The sequence below is a fragment of the Pelophylax lessonae genome (genome assembly GCF_965119305.1).
Source record: "Pelophylax lessonae genome assembly, chromosome: 3".
NCBI classification, from domain to species: Eukaryota; Metazoa; Chordata; class Amphibia; order Anura; family Ranidae; genus Pelophylax; species Pelophylax lessonae.
This window is the reverse complement of record NC_138770.1, coordinates 256,239,044-256,261,619: the sequence shown is the minus strand read 5'-3', so window position 1 is coordinate 256,261,619 and position 22,576 is coordinate 256,239,044.

The following is a 22,576-nucleotide window of genomic DNA, read 5'->3' as shown; positions in this document are numbered from 1 at the left end:
GAAAGATTTTTGTCATTTTTGTTGTATTTTTTTAACGAGTAATGGCAGGCGATCTACAATTTTTTTGTGGGACTGTGACATTGCGGCGGACAGATCGGACCCTTGACTGACATTTTTTGACACTTTTGGGGTTACTAGTGACATTACTACAGTAATCAGGGGGTACTCGAACAGAGTAATCAGGAAGGTACGCAAGAGGGCAGCACTCAAGAATAGGGCAGATCTGCTTACCAACAGGGAAGAACAATCTACTCCCGTGCTGGATGTTAAATCTCAGCACCCCTGGATAGTTACTAAGTTCGGTACTCAATGGGACCAGGTAAAAGCCATTCTCAATAAACACTGGCAGGTCTTAACAGTCTCCCCCACCATAGGTTCCATCGTAGGCCCACGGCCACTCGTTACAGCTAAAAGAGCAAGAAACCTTAGTTTTCTTAGAAGTCTTATGCACTCGGAGTATGTCAGAACAGGCAAAAGTAGGGACTGGATGTCTACATTACCCCAATTGAGAGGCATGTTTGCCTGTGGCAGTTGTTCCATATGCAGGTATGTGATTAAATCAGACTCTTTTCTTAGCTGTGATGGGTCGACTAATTTTAAGATAAATAGTTTCATTAATTGTTAAACAACACGAGTCATTTACCAGCTGATTTGTCCATGCAACAAATCCTACATAGGGAAAACAAAAAGAGAACTTAAAGTGAGGATATCTGAACATCTGACTGACATTTGGAAAAAAGTTGATAACAAGACTATTCCGTTACATTTTTTAGAGCATCATGATTCCAAGCCAGACGGCCTTAAAATAAGAGGCATTTATGCATTGAAGCTTCCACCTAGAAGGGGAGATTTTGATAAAATTCTATTACAAAAGGAGAAGTATTGGATACACAGAATGGGGTCACTTGCGCCCCGTGGATTAAATGTGGAATTTAGTCTACAACCTTTTCTGGAATCTTAATACGTTCCCCTTCTACCATCATATCATACATGTCATATACATATCAGTATTCTGTAGAAGTGTGTACCTTTTATATCCCTATCCATCAGGGTGTTCATAATCTATATCTCTGCCCACGTGTGGCTATTGACTTTCTAATTGTATGTAGAGGGGCTTTACCTCTATGACGTGGGGATATGATGAAAATCTTTGGATATGCTGTCTGCATATGGTTACACCTTTAATAAGGCTTTTAACTCCCGCAAAGTCAGGAGAGTATCCCTTTCTTGCTCTTGCTCTATTTTGTGCTTTTTTTCTGTGTAAAAAATAGCCTTTGGTGGAAAAACGCACATATATATGTGCATCATTTACAGCAAAACCTTTCTTCTTTTGTTGTATGTATGTGTTTTCCTGTATGTGTTTTAATCTTTTTTTATATAAATTGGCTCAATTTTTGATCCATATATGCTGTATCTCTCCTTAGAAATGGATATCCTTTTTGCATGAGATGTACGATTCTAGGGAGAAAGTATTGACGTTGGTGGGAGGATTATATTGATTTATCCTCGCCTTTGTGCGAGGGCATCTTGTGGCCGAAATTGCGTATTGCACTTTATTTTTCATCTAATTAGTACCACACCTGAATGCAATTAATTGGCCTCTATAAATGTCTGTGCACTTCCTTCCACCGCTAGCTCTGAGGAAACTGGCTTGGCACCAGTGAAACATGTCAGCATAGACATCATCAGCTTGTCTCCAATTGAATTTTGACCATCGTGACCATCGGGCACCGTACGGCTGGATCTTATCCGTTCCCCCGCCCCCCTACGTCCGGCATGATGTCGGGCTGCCATTGACGTTTCTGTTCCCGCCATAGGGAAGCATGGAGAGGGGAGCCAGACACGGGGAATGCCTTTGCCAGAGTGCACCGTCTACAGGTCATTTGGGTGAACATCTCCCGTGAAGACTTCCATGGCTTACACTCCAGGATGGTAACTCACTATCTCTCCTATAACAGTCTCTTTATTTGATATGGTTTGAGAGAACTCATTATCCACACAACACTGGGTTTACCTGAGAGTTTGTGTACATCAGAAAATCGCATCTGCCTGCCATTCAGTTACCAACTACTCAGCTCTTGTTGATTCCAGGTTCTTCATATAGGACCCTATATTACTCACATCCATTCACCTGTGATGGTGAGCTCTTACTTGAGGAATTACATCGGCTGAACTGTATATGGGCAGTACTTATGTGATTGATTCTTTGACCCTGGGATTGCTTGATCGCATTCACCCTCCTGGTTTATGTAACCTGATATCCCTCATCATCATCATCATTATGATTATTATCATCAGTACTACCATCTAATTATCTTTGGAAGCTCATTTATCCAACCCGGGTTGATGTTTTTCATTTGGATGATATTGTGTTTTTAATCTGATTTTACGTATGTTATGTCACACCTTATTACACTGATTTTGCTACATTGCACTGGCACATGTGCCTAATAAAGTTTATTTTTCTTTAATTTGAATAACGGTGTCCTTAGTTGACTCCTTCTCTGGGGGGATTCTTGTTCTCTCCATACCCTGTTTTTCACAGTACTGCTCTGTCAACGGCCACCTGTTGTGAATCTGGATTTCACCAATTTTTTGGTGCTCCCGTTCACTGGGGCCTTTGGGTATATGCTCTACTTTAGGTACAGTAATCAGTGCTATACATATGCACTGTTACTGTAAAAATTACACTGGCAGGGAAGGAGTTAACTTTATTTGAGAAGGAGGGGCTAAGTGTGTCCCTAGGGGCGTGCTTCTAACTGTGATTGGATGTGGCTTGAGGTGTAAGAACAGAGATCAACGGTCTACATAGCAGAACCGTATGATCTCAATTCTTACACAGGGGAGAATGACAGGCGGCTTTGTTTACATTTATAGAAAAGAAATCAGGTGCGCTAAAAATGCACTTGTGTCACAAATCAGGAAATAGGTATGACACTATAATGAGTGTCCCCCATATACCTGTGGTGTGTACCAGGGTTGATGTGCACTTGAACGGGTGTACAGTAAATACTATGCACCCTAGTGCATAAACATAGGTGTATTGTGGTAAATAGGTGGTGATGGATGGATAATGTGATATCAACATAAAACAACAAGGTGCACAAATTATTCAAAAGAAAAGTGTCCAATATTTCAGTGATTGCCACCTCAGTGTATAGTCCATAAACATATGAAAAGTGTATAAAGTCCCAATTGTCCCCATACAGGCTGTAATAAAATCCACGCAGTGGGTTCCTCTAGGTCTCTGGGGTGCAGATAGGTTCCACCACCTTAATGGGGATTAGCCCCTTACCATAGAGAGAGAGGTCAAGGGCGAATAGTCAACCCAGTAGTGTCTTGGGGGTTCCAGGAGGTCACCGTGAAACACTTAGATAGTAAGTATGGCCTCTTACCAGATCGCTCAAACAAGAAGGCAATTGTCTCACTAGTGTCTCGGCGTCTCAACCCAATCCCGGTCCGCTATTCTTCTGGGTGTTACTCTCTGCCGTCACGGGTGAGGGCTTCCACGTGTGTCTCACAGAAACAAAAATCAGACCATAGCGCAGTTATTGAAAAAATTAAAAAAAAAAAAAAAGAGATTTTTTGATTTTTACTTTGGATTTCAGATCTGGGGGGTCTAAAAAGTGTACATGTGAAGTTTCAGCTCTGTAGCATGTCCAGAACCATAAAAAAAAGATTGTTTGTATTAGAACACTTTCAGCTCAGGGGGTTGGCTTCGCTGCTGCAACACCTTGCCGGTTTAATAGAAGGCATTTTTTTGGGTACTTTGCAGTCAGGAAAAACATCTGAACTTGTGTATAGTGGTTGCACACAGTGGCGGTTCTACATTAAATTGCTCCCCGGGCAAGACTCCCTCCCGGCGCCCCCCCCCCAAAAAAAACAACATGACAACATAACAATAAATGCAGAGTGCCACAGCATTGCCCCCAATAAAAACAGAGTGCCACAGCAATGCCCCCAATAAAAACAGAGTGCCAAGCATTGCCCCCAATAAAAGCAGAGTGCCACAGCAATGCCACCAATAAAAGCAGAGTGCCACAGCAATGCCCCCAATAAAAGCAGAGTGCCACAGCAATGCCACCAATAAAAGCAGAGTGCCAAGCATTGCCCCCAATAAATGCAGAGTTCCACAGCAATGCCCCCTTTCAATGTAGAGCGCCACAGCAATGCCCCCTTTCAATGTAGAGATGCCACAGCATTGCCACCTTTAATGCAGAGCGCCACAGCAATGCCCCCTTTAATGCAGAGCGCCACAGCAATGCCCCCTTTCAATGTAGAGATGCCACAGCATTGCCCCCTTTAATGCAGAGCGCCACAGCAATGCCCCCTTTAATGCAGAGCGCCACAGCAATGCCCCCTTTCAATGTAGAGATGCCACAGCATTGCCCCCTTTAATGCAGAGCGCCACAGCATTGCCCCCAATAAAAACAGAGTGCCACAGCAATGCCCCCAATAAAAACAGAGTGCCACAGCAATGCCCCCAATAAAAGCAGAGTGCCACAGCAATGCCACCAATAAAAGCAGAGTGCCACAGCAATGCCCCCAATAAAAGCAGAGTGCCACAGCAATGCCACCAATAAAAGCAGAGTGCCAAGCATTGCCCCCAATAAATGCAGAGTGCCACAGCAATGCCCCCTTTCAATGCAGAGCGCCACAGCAATGCCCCCTTTCAATGTAGAGATGCCACAGCATTGCCACCTTTAATGCAGAGCGCCACAGCAATGCCCCCTTTAATGCAGAGCGCCACAGCAATGCCCCCTTTCAATGTAGAGATGCCACAGCATTGCCCCCTTTAATGCATAGCGCCACAGCAATGCCCCCTTTAATGCAAAGCGCCACAGCAATGCCCCCTTTAATGCAGAGCGCCACAGCAATGCCCCCTTTCAATGTAGAGATGCCACAGCATTGCCCCCTTTAATGCAGAGCGCCACAGCATTGCCCCCTTTCAATGTGGAGATGCCACAGCATTGCCCCCTTTCAATGTGGAGATGCCACAGCATTGCCCCCTTTCAATGTGGAGATGCCACAGCATTGCCCCCTTTCAATGTGGGGATGCCACAGCATTGCCCCCTTTCAATGTGGAGATGCCATGCCAGAGTGCCAATTTTCAATGCAGAGCGCCAGCGTCCGTGCACAGCACTTACCTCCCTTCTCTTCACGTCTCTTCAGTCCTCCCGCGGCGCCTCCTCCTCGGCCAATGGCGTGGGGTTTGCCTTTCAGCCAATCAGGAAGCGGGAGGAGTGGGCGAACGGGGCTCGGGCGGTCCGGTACCATTTGATCCAAGGACCGGTACCGGTCCGCGGCCCGGGCATGCTGCCCCCCACGTGTTATGAAAAAATGCTGCCCCGGGCGGCTGCCCCGTTCGCCCGTGCCTAAAACCGCCACTGTGTGCACGGTGATGTTTTGCCTGCCTCCAAAACCCCCCAAAAAATGCCAGCAAAAACACACCTGGGCATTATTTTTTTGACGCTAGCGTTTTTTTGGCATTTTTTTTGGGTTCTTTTGAGGCAGGCAAAACATCTGAACTTGTGTATAGTGGTATATATACACACATAATTATATGTATATAGACACCTAGCCATATATAGGTGTGATAGTAGCAGAAATATATTACTGTAAATGATTTCATTAGCGCAAGCATATATTTCTGCTACTATCACAACTATATATGTCTAGGGGTATATATACAGACATATATGTGTATATATACCCCCTATACACATGTTCAGATGTCATGTCTGACATCAAACATGTCCTCAAAAAAGCACTGGCAGTGGCAGCCCCTGCAGCATAAAAAATGCTTGCCTGGTGAAAAGCCATATTCCTGTGCCGAAGCAATTCAGAGAAATTATCATTTCTCTATAGCGGTCACCCTGCTATGGAAGGGTTTTGTCACCCTTCCATAGCAGTCACTGCCAGTTAACCCTACACTACGGTCCCCTTACACTTAACACTTTCCCTACAGAAACTAAATTTTTGAAGCTAACTTAAGTGTAAAGGAGCACTCTAACTACACTAGATATCCCTTTCCTCACACTAATAAATCGCTAAATGACACTTTTAAAGTAAAATTAACAGAACTGCTTCCACTCTCTTCCATGTCCAGTATAACAATGCTAGGAATATGGCGGGGGCGATCTTATATACTGGGGGGCGTATTCACTAATGATTGGTCTAGGCACCCCCTAGTCACTCCAATCACATTCCTAGCATTCTCCTGCCCCCTCAATTGGCTTTTGCTAATGGTTCTGGTCCAATCACGGGCTTTTAAAGCCCATTTCCTGAAGCATTGCATTTTGGTCGGTTCTGGTTGCCGAATTCCGAACTTTTTGGACAAAAAGTTCTAAATTCGGCCGAACCTCGAACACCCAATGTTCGGGCCGAACGATGGTCGACCCGAACCGTTCGATCATCCCTATTAGGCAGTCGGCAAGTGGTTAAGCAACTGTTTATGTGACATCTGGTAACAGTCCATTCACATTTGTTTGCAGGGGGTGAATGATTTTTAGTCTGAAGATTCCTTGCAGTATTCCATGGGTTTTTTAACTTAATGCATGCTCAAGTCATTAGTCGGTAAGGGTACCTTTTCCTCCTTCATAATTTGGTGACACGAGGGACCTGTGTATTCAGCACCTGCAACCTGATTTATGAGCACTTCATCATTAAGAACATTTATTTGCACCTATTTTTTGGACTTTATTTTGAAGTATTTGCATTTGTCAACTTCCTGTTCCTTTCAATAGAGACTTTCACATATTTGTGTACTGCACATGTCACATTTGGTTGTGTTATTAGTTGTGTTTATGTTTGTGGATATACACCCTATTTTATTTTGTACCTTTAGACAGTACATATTTATATCAAGTGCACCTTATACCATCTTTACATTTCACATCACTCCATCCAGGTTGGAGTATCGGTAGCAGCTGATAACCCCATCTTTAGTATTGTGCACCTTTTTTCTTTATTTTCTATTTTTTGGGTGTGGCGGGCGACGTGATTGACGATGGATTTTCATTGGGGGACACTTTTTTTATTTTTATTTTTTAATAAAGGACTTGTCAAAAACTGGCTTTTGTCTTCATTTTTTTGTACACTTTTTTGGTGAATGGGTAGGGGTACTATGTACCTGATATCTATAGGGAGAGGGGCGGAATCTGGGGGTCCCCTTGTTAAATGGGGCTTTCAGATTCCGATAAGCCCTGTACCCGCAGACCCCGACAACCACAGCCCAGGGTTGTCCGGAAGAGGCTCTTGTCCCTATCAACATGGGGACAAGGGGCTTTGGGGGGGCACCCCAAAGCACCCTCCCCATGTTGAGGGCAAGCAGCCTAGTATGGTTCAGGAGGGGGGGAACTCGCTCGCCTGCCCCCCATCCTAGCCAGCCAGGCTGCTTGCTTGGATAAGGGTCTGGTGTGGATTTTGGGGGGGACCCCACACCATTTTTTTTTTCAATTTTGGCATGGAGTTCCCCTTAAAATCTGTACCAGAACAAAAGGGCCTGGTATGGATTTGGGGGGGGGGGACTCCATGCTGTTTTTTTTTTTTTAATTCTGTGATAGGGTTCCCCTTAACCACTTAAATACAGGGCACATTCACCCCCTTCTTGTCCAGACCAATTTTCAGCTTTCAGTGGTGATTGGCTTCTATGGGAAATCTCAGTCAGGCTTGACATGGCACTGTTCACAAACTATAAGTGACAGGGACACAAAACTCGGGGAGCACTGAGAGGGGACCCAGGACTACAACACATCTATACATTATAAAAGTGGAGTATGCCTGTACTTCAGACAGTACATATTTATATCAAGCGCACCTTATACCATTTTTACACCCAAAAAATAGAAAGAAAAAAAGACACTCCCGCCTCTTCACATGCCTCCCACGTAAGGAGCTGCTTGAGCTGTGACAGCTCTTTTATAGGAAAGGGACGGGACACCCCGCCCCTTCTGACATTACGAGCACCGTCACATCAGAAGGGCCGGTGTCAGCGGGTGATGTAATCGGGTGCCCCACCCCTTTCCTATAAAAGAGCTGTCACAGCTCAAACAGCTCATTATGAGGGAGGCGTGTGAAGAGGCAGGGGCAGTGGGCGATGTTATTGACGATTGATTTCCACGGGGGGGACGCTATTTTTTTATTTTTATTTTTTAGTAAAGGACTTGTGAAAAACTGGCTTTTGTCTTTATTTTTTGTACACATTTTGGTGAATAAGTAGGGGTACGATGTACCCGATATCCATGCAAAAAGGGGGGCCTCCAGATTCTGATAAGCCCCCCACCCGTAGACCCCAACAACCACAGCCCATGGTTGTCTGGAAGAGGCTCTTGCACCCCAAAGCACCCTCCCCATGATTAGGGCAAGCAACCTGGTATGGTTCAGGAGGGGGGGGACACGCTCGCCCCCCCCCTATGCTGGCTAGCCAGGCTGCTTGCACAGATAAGGGTCTGGTATGGATTTGGGGGGGACCCCACGGCATTCTTTTTTTTCCCAATTTTGGCATGTAGTGGTTTCCCTTAAAATCTGTACCAGGCCCAAATGGGCTGGTATGGATTTTTGGGGGAGACTCCACCCCATTTTTTTTTTCTGTCATAGGGTTCCCCTTAAAAACTTAAATACAGGGCACATGTCACCGTTTTTTCATGTTTTTTTATCTGTATGGCCAGGAGCCGACAATACATTACAGCAAGTTTAAATTACATTTTTCCTTTAGAATTTTCAGTATTACTGCAACAGGCTACATACATCGCCCAAATGCGCTACTTTACAGGCACATTAAGAGGACCCCCCAGGCACAATATTTTAAGAAATGTTTCATTTTTAATGTTTCATTTTAAGCATTATTAAAATCCCTGCTCCTGTAAAAATTATTGTTTTTTACGATTTTTTTTTGCATTGATGCATGTCCTTCAGGGCAGTACCCAGGTCCCCATACAGTTTTTTGGGCAATAACTTGCATTTAAGCCTTTAAAATGAGGACTTTTGATTTTTCATGTTCGAGTCCCATAGACTTCAATGGAGTTCAAAAGTTCTAACAAACTTTTCCCCCGTTCGCGGTGTTCTCGTGCGAACCGAACCGGGGGATAATTCGGCTCATCACTAGTTACCAACAACTACTGTGTTTACTGTGGAGAAATCAGTTGCACATTATGATTCCAGGATACAAATGAAAATGATTATAACAGCTCAATAGGTAGATTGCATCTAATGTGGGGATTTGTGGATGAATATGCATGTACTGTATGGTGTACACTATTGATCATTTCTACCTAAAGTGAAAGGAAAATGAAAGCTAATTAGTGATAGTGGTCAATGTCATTGACTTAAAGTTACTTTATGGCAAATCATCAACCACCCTCTTTGTTTTTTCTGTCACAACTTTATTGGTAACCAGTGGTCATAATTTGTCTGTAGCTAATGCCCTCTGTTACAATTGATAAGTAGGTGGGCACATGTCCATAATTTTACTGTTAGGTCAGGAAGTAGGAAATTTTTGTTTGAGATTTAAATGTTTAAAATTGTAAATACATTTGATGTTTGTTTGGATGATTGGTTGCTAATTTGCATTCAATTTGCTTGAAAATAAGCTGTATAACTCAATAAAGCTACAGCCTTGCATTTGTTAACAAAAATTAGATTTATTTGGGCAATGTCTTTATGAGAGGTGCATAGTGAGTTAAATCAAAGCACTGGCAAAATGTTGGTTTGCCAAAAGGAGTTTCTGACATTTACCTGGACCTTCCAAAAAAAGTCATGGGACTAGCAGAACATTTCAGGAGCCCATGCAAGAAATAGATTTTAATTAACATTTTTTTTTTTAATTGAAGTTTAAGGCATAACAATGTAAACGAGCAAAGTTGCAAAGAGATTTCTCAACATGAACAAAGTACAGTATCAATAACAATACAGAAGGTATAAGGCTTAACATAGCCTAAGGTCAGGGAAGGCAGGAAAGGCATAAAGCATAAGGAAATGGCACATACATCAAGGTCAGGGCACTGAGCCGATCAGAATGCAAAGAAACAGATATACAATAAACAATAAACAAAACCAAGAGAGACATTGGTTATGAGAGAGCCCAAAAATTCCAATGGGTATTGAAAGACTGCAGTTTCAGCTGGTTAATGGCGATAGCTTTTTCAAATTGGTAGTTTATCTTTAACAAATTAACAACGTCCGACAAGTTGGGAACATCAGGGTTTTTCCACCTGCGCAGAACAACCGCGCTAGCCGCAAGCAGAACATGCGTGATCCATGGTCTATATGTGTTGGGTATGTCATCTATTCCTAAGTGTAGCAAAGCTAAAGCTGGCGAAGGTGCTATCAAACATCCCGTGTGGGACAAATATAGGAGAATACCTGGTTCCAGAAACGTTGCAATGATGGGCATGACCACAGCGTATGGAGCAAAGTACAACATGGGAACAATTCCTCCAGCATAGTTGGGAGTACCTTGGAGAAAAGCCTGCTAAGCGAAAAGGTGTGTAGTACCACCTGGTCGTTATTTTGAGGGTCATTTCCCAATGATTGGCACAATAGGTATATTTATGTATCACACTTAGTGCTCTCTTCCACTTGGTAATGGAGAAGGTAGTAGCAAGGTCTTTATCCCATTTGAACATGTGGGTAGTCTTGTGGAATGTCGTATTGTCTAGTAAAATGTTGTAATAATGCGAGAGCCTGGGAGGTTTCGGTAAGGGTGTCGGGAGTAGGTCCCATATTTTACCGTCAACCAATATTTTGTACAAAGGGTTAGACATCAGAAAGTGTGTGACTCTGAGTAGATGGTAAAATGAATGGTACGGGAGATCATATTTGCGAATTAGGTCAGAGACAGGGATAAGAGAGCCATCACTGTAGAAAGAGTTAATAGAGGTAATGCCCCATTGGTGTAGGAGATGCGTGGGAATGTCAGGTATGTGTGATTGAAGGAGGGAGACCGGTAACATGGTCTCTGGCAGAACATTCCGTTCATTAAGTGGAGCTGGAGAGCGACGCCACACCCGCAGGGAAGCTTGTATGGTGGGAGGGAGAGCGGACAGGTTCCAAGCCTTCCACTTATCTCTCAGGAGTAGGACCTTAAGGTCCGAAGTGGGTGCAACATCCCTCTCCAGGTCCACCCAAATTGGATTTTCAGAGGTATTGAACCAGTGGCGTAATTGTGCCAGGACAGTGGCCCAATAATATGTCGGGATATCGGAAATTGAAGCTCCCCCAAATTGTTTCCTCCAAACCAAGGTTGAGAAGGCATAACGTGGACGTTTACCCTCCCATATGTACAACATCATTGATCTAGACAGCTTAACCACTTGCCGACTGCCTAATGCCGATCTACGTCGGCAGTCAGCCCCTCACAGGCAAAGTGACGTAGGGCTACGTCACTAGCTTGTGAGGGTCTAGGGAGCGAGCGCGCTCCCGCTCCCGCGTGGTCACGGACCCCCCCGCTCGTGTGACCGGCAGACCCGATGTCCGCCGGTCACTCTGCGATCGGCGGGGGAGAGGGAGAAAGTCAGGCGGCTTGTGTAAACAAGCTGCCTGTCATTCTCCCCTGTGTATGAAGAATGATCATACGGTTCTACTATGTAGAACCGTTGATCACTCTTCATACATCTGAAGCCACAGCCAATCACAGTAGAAAGCACGCCCCTAGGGACACACATAGCCCCTCCCTTTCAAAAAAAGTTAACCCCTTCACTGCCAGTGTATTTTTACAGTAACAGTGCATATGTATAGCACTGATTACTGTAGAAATGTCACTGGTAACCCCAAAAGTGTCAAAAATGTCAGTCAAGGGTCCGATCTGTCCGCCGCAATGTCGCAGTACCACAATAAAAATCGCAGATCGCCGCCATTACGCGTTAAAAAAAAAACAACAAAAATGACAAAAATCTTTCCCTTTGTTAGTAAACGCGATAACTTTTGCGCAAACCAATCAAAATACGCTTTTTGCGATTTTTTTTACCAAACATAGGTAGCATAAAACAAATTGGCTGAAAATGTTAAAAAATTTTGATTTCTACATTTTTTTTGGGGGGAATTTCATATAAAAAAAATGTGACAAATATTGCTATTTTTGCAAAATTTACGCTCTTTTTTTGTTTATAGCGCGTGATCAAAAAAAAAAAAAAAAAATCGCACAGGTGATCAAATACCACCAAAAGAAAGCTCTGTTTGTGGGAAAAAAAGGACGCCAAATTAGTTTAGATACAGCGTCGCCCGACCGCGCAATTATCCGTTAAAGTCACGCAGTGCCGAATCGCAAAATACCCCCTGGTCAGGAAGGGGGTAAAATCTTCCGGGGCTTAAGTGGTTAAGAAGGTGTATCATGGGGAAGTGTATGGGGGGCGCTCTAAATAAATATAGTAGTTAGGGTAAAATGAACATTTTATACGCTGCCACCCTGCCGCTCCAAGAGAGCCACAAGGGGCGTATATGGGAGATGTCCGCAGTTATTTTTGTAAGAATTCTAGACGACATATTAGTTGATAATAGCTGGGCCAGGTTAGCAGGGAGGTCAATGCCTAGGTTGTGTATGCTCTCCGTAGACCAGGGAATAGGAACAGATGTCGTGAGGGTCTCTTGAGTTTGGGACGGAACTCCTATGTTAAGGATTGTGGATTTGGACGCATTCAGTTTATAATAAGACACCTTACTGTTGGCTTGAAGTGTGGCATATGCGGCAGGAAGAGAGGTATGCGGTTGGGTAAGCATTCAGATGATATCATCCTCGAACAAGTTTATTTTGTGATGGTAGGATGGGAGAGAGAAGCCCGTGATGAGGGGGTTAGAACGGATGGTCTCCGCCAGGGGTTCTATGACTAAGTTGAATATTGTCGGTGAGAGTGGGCATCCTTGCCTGGTGCCGTTCTTTATGTGGAACCATTTGGAAAGCGTGCCTGAGGTATACACTTGTGCCCACGGGTAGAGTACAGTGCTGTAATTGCAGAGAGTATAGGGCCCTGAAATTCGAATTTTAACAGAGTAGCTCGCATGTACCCCCAGTGGACCCTATCAAATGCTTTTTCGGCATCCAGGGTGAGTAGCACAGATGGGGTCTTAGAAGTGTGAGCTAGATGCATGATCCCCAACAGCCTCCTAGTAGCGTCTGACATTTGCCTGCCTGATGTAAACCCCATTTGGTCCCTGTGGATAAGTGAAGGCAACATAGCTTGGAGACGCTTAGCCAGAATACGCGCGTAAATTTTGACATCCGAGTTTAAAATGGGGCGAAAGTTTGCGGGGGTAGTGGGGTCCTTGCCTGGCTTGGGTAAAGTGACAATATGAGCTCCCAGTATGTCAGGCGGTAGCGAAGAGACCTCCATGGCTTTATTAAATACTGCTGTCAGGGTGGGGCTGTGGTGTGAGACGTAAGTTGGTAAAATTTGTTAGAAAAGCCATCTGGCCCTGGCGATTTACCCTTGGGCAAGGTGGATATACTAGAGTGAACTTCAGCTAGTGAGATTGGGGAGTTCAACAATTGCAGTTGGGCGTCAGTGAGAGATGGTAGGGAGACGGCATGGAGAAAGCGGTCAATGTCTGCCGCAGTGGGTTGATGTTCGGCCGGGTCGTTTTGGAGGTTATACAGGGCACTATAGAAATTTGCGAACTCGTCCGCAATTTCCTGTGGATGTGTGATTTTTGTTTTATTAGAGGGATGGATCAGAAATCCTGGACTTTGCCTGTTTACATCTTACTAGATTTGCCAAGAATTTCCCTGCTTTATTTGCTTGAAAATAGTGCTGTTTGAGGTATTGGAGGTGTTTATCAGATTGTTCTAAGAGTAGGAGTCAGAGTTCTTGTCGCAACTTAATAAGGGCAAGCTAGTCAGTATCATTGGGGCTCAGTTTGTTAGTAGTTTCTAGTCTGTGAATGTCTTTGTCAGTGAGTTAACCTTGGCATGCCGCCGCCTCCGAAGCCGTGACTGCTGCTGGATGCACACCCCTCTAACAAAGGCTTTAAGTGCACCCCACAGCACCCACGGGTCGGAGACTGACGGCTCGTTAATTTGAAGAAAGTCCTGTATTTCCTTAGTTATTAGGGTCCGGCACCCCTCATCCTGTAGCATGCATGAATCGCAATGCCAGATATACGCAGTAGTAGATCTAGCAGATTCCTCTATGGTTAGCTCCACCACCGCGTGGTCGGACCAGGTGATGTCGGTAACCGCAGAAGAAGACGCTTTGTTCAACAGATACATATCCACAAATAACATGTCTATCCTGGAATAGGAACGGTGTCTAGGTGAAAAGAAGGAATAGTCCCTCCCCGCGGCATGTTGACACCTCCACACATCAAACAATTTTTCACAATGGAGAAGAGCCCCCAGTGACTGTTGTCGGTCTCGGGGAGACGCCGAGGAGTCCAACCCGGGGTCGACAACAGTGTTGAAGTCTCCACAAAGTAACAAGTGACCATACTTGACATTGTATACTTGCTTAAGAAGTCTCTTTAGAAAGCGGAGCTGGTGCGAGTTCGGAGCGTAGATAACACACAAAGTAATCGGCAGACCGTTGATGTCGCAGGTCGCAATTATAAACCGACCCTCAGGATCTAGAACAGTCTTATGGAGGGTGACCGCCAAAGAGTCTCTGAACGCTAGCATGACACCCCGTTTCTTGTCAGTACAAGAAGCAAACAGAGTCTGAGGAAAGTTCCTCTGGGTGCATCGAGGTTGGTTTCCTTCCTGGAAATGGGTTTCCTGTACAGCCAGTATATCGGCCTTACGTGAAACGGCCTCCTTCCACAGGGAACGTCTCTTCGGGGGGTGGTTCAGTCCATTGGTGTTGATAGAAATCAGCTTAATGGTCATACTGAATCACATAGTGCTGTGATGCTGAGAGTCACGGGTGCATATCAAAACAAAAGTCCACTGTTGCGGAGTGTGTGCCATTCTTAATATACAAAATTGTTGAGAAAAAGGAAAAGGGGGTCAAGGATAAAAGGGAAAAAAAGCATAAAAAAAGGACTGTCTCGGCAGTCTGAGAGCGAAACAGTTCGCAAAAAAATCGGTGAGGGGCCAGATAGATTCACTATCAGAGGCCTAGGACAATAACTGTGTTGCATCAAACGTTGCTGGGGGTATAGTGGACGGATTGCGGCCTGGAGGGCCGTTTACGGGACACCACTTGCCACTCACTGTCCATAGGGCATAGAGGCGGAGAGTGAGGAGAAGGAGCCTGTTCAGCTGGGAGAATGTTCCATCTGCTAAGTATGGAGAGGCCTTCCTCCAGTGATTTGATAGGCACAGTAGATCCCTCATGTGTGACCAGAAGGGTCGCAGGATAACGCCATTTGTGCTGCACCTGATGGTTACGCAAAGCTTTGGTAACCGTGGAAAGGTTGCGCCTGGCCTGTAGCGTGTGTTTGGACAAGTCCGGTAGTAGCTGTACATTGCAGTACGGTTCCCGGGAGCTGGTTGAGTTGTCTAGAGGCAAGCATAATGCGGTATTTGGCATGAAAGAAATGTACCCTCATTAAGACGTCCCTAGGTATGTCACCCGCCAGAAATGTGGGTTTGGGTAACCGATGAATTCTATCAATTAGGAGCTCCGATTTTGGCATAGAGGGAACCAGTAGTTTGAACAATGTCGTAACATGCTGCAGCAGTTGTATAGGGGAGACCGATTCCGGAATACCTCTCAGTTTGATGTTGTTGCTCATGGATCGGTCCTCCAGGTCGGCCACTTTATTTTTTAGCCAGATAATTTCTTCAGTTTGGGCATTCGTTCTATCAATAATGAGATTGATAGATTCAGCATGAGTGGAAACAGATTGCTCTACCAGGTCTATTCTGGAGCCCAGGGAAGAGATCTCTGCAGTAATCTGTTTTGTTTGGAGCTGCATGTCAGCCTGCATAGATGCTCTCAGTGTGAATAACATGTCCTTTATAGAAGACTCTGAGATGGGGTTCCCCCCAGTGGGATATGCTGAAAAGGGGTCTGCAGGTGGGGGATTGAGGGCCGCAGGTACAAGGTGGGGGTAGGTGACGTCCATACCTGGTCCGTGCTGTGGGGGAGGAGGTGAGTCTCTCCTCTGCCTGTGTTTGGCGGGACTCCTGGAGGATGGAGAAGGAGGAGATGGCGATCCTGATGATTGTCCGCTGTCTGGGTTGCCAATGATGTGGCGTTGTGGCAGGGTGGATGGGAGGTAAAGGAGCTTGTTCAGTGGAGCAGGTCCTTGCTTCCCGCGCTGCCCGCCGCTCGGATCCCCGCCGCCATTTTGGTGGAGCCCGGGAGTTTGAGAAATGAAGAAACCTGTCAGTTTGCCTGACTGGCCGGTCTCCTTCTTCTTTCCGGTCATAGTGGCGGCGTCCGTGCGGGTCACGGAGCTATTCCGAGGGTCAGAGATGCTGCGGTAGCCCTTGTAGCTGCGATTGTCCTGGGTGGCCTTGCGGAGCTAGCTTAGAAAACAGCCATCTTCCATGCCGGCAGCCACACCCCCCAATTACAAATCTTGTAGCTGCAGTGCCAGTGATGTATATCATGGCAAGTTTGTACCTCTTACACAAACATCCAGATATTCCTAACTTAATCCAACAAATGTTTCTAAATTGCTGTACGTAGGCAAATTATTATCGATAGAATAGATAGATAGAATGTAGAATATTGCAAATATAATTTGAAACCTGCATATGGAGTTAATCTGATAATCTGTTTTACTGGACAAAACCTTCTAGGTGCTGATCAGAAAAAATAGTATATGGGGGAGGGAGGGGAAGGGAAGTTCTAACAAGAAATAGTTATAATATACTGTATATCCCAAATAAAAAAAAAAAAAATTGAATAAAAGGTCTACTTTGATAATAAAAGACTAGAAAGCTTAGAAAAGAGCAATTTAATTTTGCTGTCTGTGATGATATGACCTTGATGTTCTATCCTGGAGGAAAGGATCTGATTTGCCTTGCTAACAGTTTGTTGGTAGAACCTGGCTGTGTACGATACAACAGTTGTCTGGGTGATAAATTGGAATTTCAATTGTTCTTTAAATGAGACTAAGCATATGGCAGCATGTTTTCTGTACAGTTAAGTTATTACTGTTTTAGCCAGTAAAAAAACACCTTGAAATTAAGCTATTTTTAAACAGTAATAAAAATCCACTTCACTGGCAATGCAACTGGCCCTCTTTGATCTTATCTGTTAGGTTCTAGTTTTTACATCTACTGCCTCAGCATTCATGCAAAAATCACAAGTAATACTTGTAATGTTTGTAATATGTTTGAAATGTCAGTTTCTCTGTGGTGGCTTTTGCAGGGTAAATATAACATTCTCTAACATTTGATCCTAAGAGAAAAAAGCCTTTAAGAACATTTGTTAAAACAAGTTAAAGATCATGCAACAAATAGAAAAAATTGCCTAATATTAAAGGGTAAAATAATTTGACCAGAACAGGAAATATTATGATGAAGACCTCTGTACTGTATACAAAGAATATGAGGATAACTGTGCTCACCACTGACAGTGTTATAAATCAGTTAATGCAGAGATATGGTATGGTATACAGAGTACAATGTTGCAGAGATGGAACTTTTCTTTATTAAGTGATCTGTTGCTCATCAGTGTAGGGTTTCAGACAGGTAAACTTGCCCGCTGCGTGCCCCACAATGCACTATGTTCTGCACAGTGCATTCCAGAACCCTGATTTGCTAAAGCAATGCACCTGACTGCTGGTCAGGTGCAGGGCTTTGCCCAGTCAGGGCACAGAGCACTGTCAGAGCCATGATTGGACCAAGACATGATGACTTTGCCCAGTCATGGCTCAGTGCTTATAGTCCCATCCCACACTATAAAAGGTTCCTTCCCACCAGAACCTTTTGCAGTGTGTTGTTGGAGATAGATGGAGCAGGGTGGTAAGGAACCATAAACCAGGCAGAAAATGCAGGTAAAATCCCACCTTTAATGTAATAGCAAAAATGACACAGGTCAGGTAATCAGACGAGCTGGAATCAGAAAGCCACAAGTCAGCATTGTCAGAAGCCAAAAATCAGGATCAGGAATCAGAAGAGATATCAGCCATACAAGGTCATACACAGGAACACAGCAGAGACACACTGGAGATGTTGACCATGCAAAAGCACAGATAAAATGAGCAAGGCAGTTTAAATAGCAAAAAGGGCTGGCTGTAGGCTGAACTAATGAGGCAGGTAATGGTAACCAGGTGAGTCACTGTGGAAACAATGGGTGCCTGGTAATTAACCACTTCTGGATCGGAAGGTTTTACCGCCTTAATGACCAGGCCATTTTTTGCAATTTGGCACTGTGTGACTTTAACTGGTAATTGCACAGTCATTCAATGCTGTACCCAAACAAAATGTACTGTATGTCCTTTTTTTCCCCACAAATAGAGCTTTCTTTTGGTGGTATTTGATCACCTCTACATTTTTTATTTTTTGCGATATATATGAAAAAAAGACTGATTATTTTGAGAATTGTTTTTTTTTCTTTCTACTTTTCTTATAAAAAATATCCAATAAACTAAATTTTTTGTCATACATTTAGGCCAAAATGTATTTAGCTACATGTCTTTGATAAAAAAAAATCTCAAGTGTATATTTATTGGTGTGCGCAAAAGTTATAGTGTCTACAAACTATGGTGTATATACTGGAATTTACACAGCTTTTAATTTCTGACTGCCTATCTCATTTCTTGAAATGATAAAATGACAGGGCAGTACAACCCCCCTCCCCAAATTACTCCTTTTTGGAAGGTAAACTCCCCAAGGAATTTTCTGAGAGACATGTCGAGCACATTGAATATTACATTTTTTTTCACAGGTGTTTGAAAAATGACAGAAAAATAAATACATTTTGTTTACACAAAGTGTTAATTTAAATGAACTATTGCTCATGCATGCCATGGGAATATGTGGAATTAGACTCTTTTTGGCAGTCTAGCTGCGTACAGGACCCCAAAAAACAATCACCGCCTTCAGGCTTTCTAAGAGCGTAAATTATTTATTTCACTCCTCACTACCTATCACAGTTTCAGGGGCCATGAAATGAATGCCAAGATAGCACAACCCCCCCGCCCCCAATGACCCCTTTTCTGAAAGTAGACACCCTAGCTATTTGCTGATAGGCATGTGGAGTCCATGGAATATTTTATATTTTGTTACAAGTTTTGGGAAAAGGACAATCTTTTTGCTATTGTTTATTTTGCTTTTTTATTTTTTGACACCTTTCCTTTCATTTTTATTGTTATCAAAGGGAATTTAAATATCCCCTATGATAGCAATAAATAGTGACAGGTACTCTTTAAAAAAAAAAAAAAAACTGGGGTCTATTAGACTCTACATCTCTCCTCTGGTCTTAAAGCATCTGACTACACCAAGATTGGTGTGATCAGATGCTTTCCCAAATTCCCAATGGCGCTGTTTATATCTGACCAAAACCAAACTCATGAAATGCTCATAGCTTCACAGAGTGTTTGCCGAGTATATACAGAATACAAGAAAAAGGTCATTCACGTTTACATAACAAATCTAAATGGTTGAGTAGATATACATCTGTTAGCATGAATACCGCATGGTATTGGAATGTGTATATGAGTTTGGTAGGTAAAGAGAAGAGGGGGAAAAGAGGAAAAAAGTAAGACAGAGAAGTGAGGTACCTACTCCTAAAACAATACGTTATATAGGGTCTACTTAGGTATAAGCATTATCAGATTTGAGACATCACTTCAGCACAGGTAGATGAGTGGATAAAGGATAACCAACATGCCCATGTCTTATGCGATCTAGAGGACAAATCTCTATATTCAAGAGTCAAATCATCCATACAGTAGATGTGATCTACAACCTGTAACCATTGTTGAACCGTGGGTGTCACGCCTTGGCTGGGAGTCGATCTGGTGATCAATTGTGTTCTGAGTTGTCTCCCTGCTGCCCACCCAGTGACCAGTTGTTGTCAGATACCTGATCCTATGACCCATAAATACCCTCTTCCATTTCCTGCTGGTGCCTTAGTATAGGTTTTGCTTCCTGCCTGTCTGCTGTTTATGTTCTATTTCTGGTTGCTGACCTTGGCTTACCCTGACTACTCTTCGGATAAGCCCTTAGGATTGTACCAACTCTGGTAATCGAACTTGGCTCGCTCATGACCTCTTTTCGGATCATCCCCTTGGATTGTACGGACTTTGGTTAATGAACAAGGCTCGCTTTGGACCACTCTTCTGGACTTTACTCCCTTGTGGTCTGGCTCCCGACCTACTCCTAACCGTGAGTAATTTTCTTGTTTGTTGTTCCCTGAGTTTGCTGGTTGTACTTTTATTTAAGGTCCCAATATTTCGGCTGCAGGACCCAAACCGCTCCCCCACCTGATACCGGGATAACAAGACTACTGGTCAGGAAACCGGAGGAGCTGTTGGCGTCTCTGGCAGGCCTAACAGTATACTAAGGCCAGATGGACCTCAACGAGTTGGTGCAGGCAGTCTCTCTTTGAGGACAACTACTGGGGGTGCAAGGCTAACCAGGTAAAGTCATTGGAGGAGAAACTAGTGGCCATCATGACTATGTTGTCCTCAATGTCTACTGCACATGTTACCAGTCCTGCTGCTCCTATCATTTAAGGGACTGTCACTGGGGAATAGATTGCCATGGTGGACGCTGCAGGTTCCTAGGATACCTCTTGCTGAAAAGTACAATGGTAACTCTTCTGATTGAAGGGCTTTTCTCAATCATTGGTGGTTGCACTTTAGGAACCAGCCCTCTATTTTTACCTGTGCTCAGGCTAAGGTGACATTCATAATTTCCTTACTTAAAGGCAAAGCTTTGCCCTGAGTGTCACCTCTTCTGAAGAGAGTCTCCTATACCTAACGATTTCTCCGCCATTTCTAAGACTTTTGAAAGGATCTTTCAAATGCACCTGGCAGGAAGTCTGTGGCAGAGTCTAGTATCCTGGACTTATATCAGGGTAAATGCACGGTCTTGTCCTATGCTATTGAATTCCGCACATTGGCGGCAGAGACCTCCTGGGGTGATAACGCCATTAAGGCTACCAGGGATCTTGCTGAATGCATTAAGGATGAATTGACTTATCGAGAGATCCCTTAACCTTTGATTTATTAACCTTTGTATCTTGGTAGATGCTCGCTTCTCTGAACATCAAGCAGGGAGGGAGCGCAATAGGCAGTATAATCCTCACAGAGTGGATCATGGTCCCCCTACACAGCCTGCGCTTGTTCCCTCTGTTCTTCTTCCTGTCTCTTCTGTAGAAGAACCCATGGAAATATTTGCAGTGTGGTTGTCCAGTTATGAAATAGTAAACGCAGGTCCCTAGGCCTCTGCCTCTATTGTGGGAAGCAGGGACATTTCCTGCGTGCTTGTCCTGTTCAGCGGGAAAACTGCCGGGCTTAATGGGTAATTGAGGAGTTCCATTAAGCCAGACAGTTCTGAATGCTCCTCAAGAGAGGCTATTAATTCTTATTAGGGATGAGCTTCAAGTTCGAGTCGCACGTAAGTTCAACTCGAACATCAGGTGTTCATTCGTTCGTTCTCAGAACAATGAACAAACGGGGCCATTCGCATGAAATTCATCCGTCATAATGCAATGCTTGTGATTGGCCAAAGCATGCACCTTGACCTCTATGCTTTGGCCAATCACAGCACAATGTCATGTCAGAGACATGATTGGCCAAAGGCAGGGTGCCTTAAGCCAATCATGGCTCATGGGCTAAGTCCACACCCCATACTATATAAGGCTGCTTACTCGGCAGCCGTGTGTAGTGTATTAGGAGTGAAGATTAGACAGGGTAGTTAGTGGAGTGTTTTATATATTAATAGATCAGCCAGTGTAGTAGATATATATATATATTTATCAGCTATTGCAGGAGATGGTGCAGTATATATATTTATCAGTTATTGCAGGATTTTTGTCCACCAGTGCAGTAAATATATAAGCCAAGTCTACTGTTTATATCCGCCAGAGCAATAGATATCTATCAGCCATTGCAGTGTAGTGTAGGGCTGATTATTATGTTACACAGTGTACTGCAGTCAATTTAGTGCTGTGATTGTAGTGGGGCCACTGAAGTGTATTGTATACAACACGTCTGTGTCACCCCACTGATACCAGCTTTTATTTAATATATATATATATCACTTAACCGGGATGAGGACTATTTGTCTAGATATAGGCTGCTTCACACCTTTTCTCATTCCAAATACTAGGGTGAAAAACTCGTTTCTCCTCAGCAGCCTATATCTCTAGCTCTGTTGACCCTTATGTAGTTTTTCTTTTCCCAGACCCCATCAAAAAAATTCCTTTTGTAAATTGTAGAAACCCATTACCTGGTTTTATTTGTTACCCAGGAAATATTAAACTATAGTATATTGACAACTATACAGCCATTTGCACAATCTCATTGTTGTAGGCACTCGTTTGTTTCTTGTTTCCTTCCTTTGTTCCCCCCCCCCTCCCCTCTTTTTATTCTTACTCCTTGATAGAGGATTCACAGAATACTTGATCTTTCCTGTCGTAATATCTCTCTGATTTCCCCTTTTCAGATACCACTCACAGACTGACTGTCCCTGGGTGGCTCCACGACCATGGCACAACTAAGCGGTATAGGATGGGAAAAA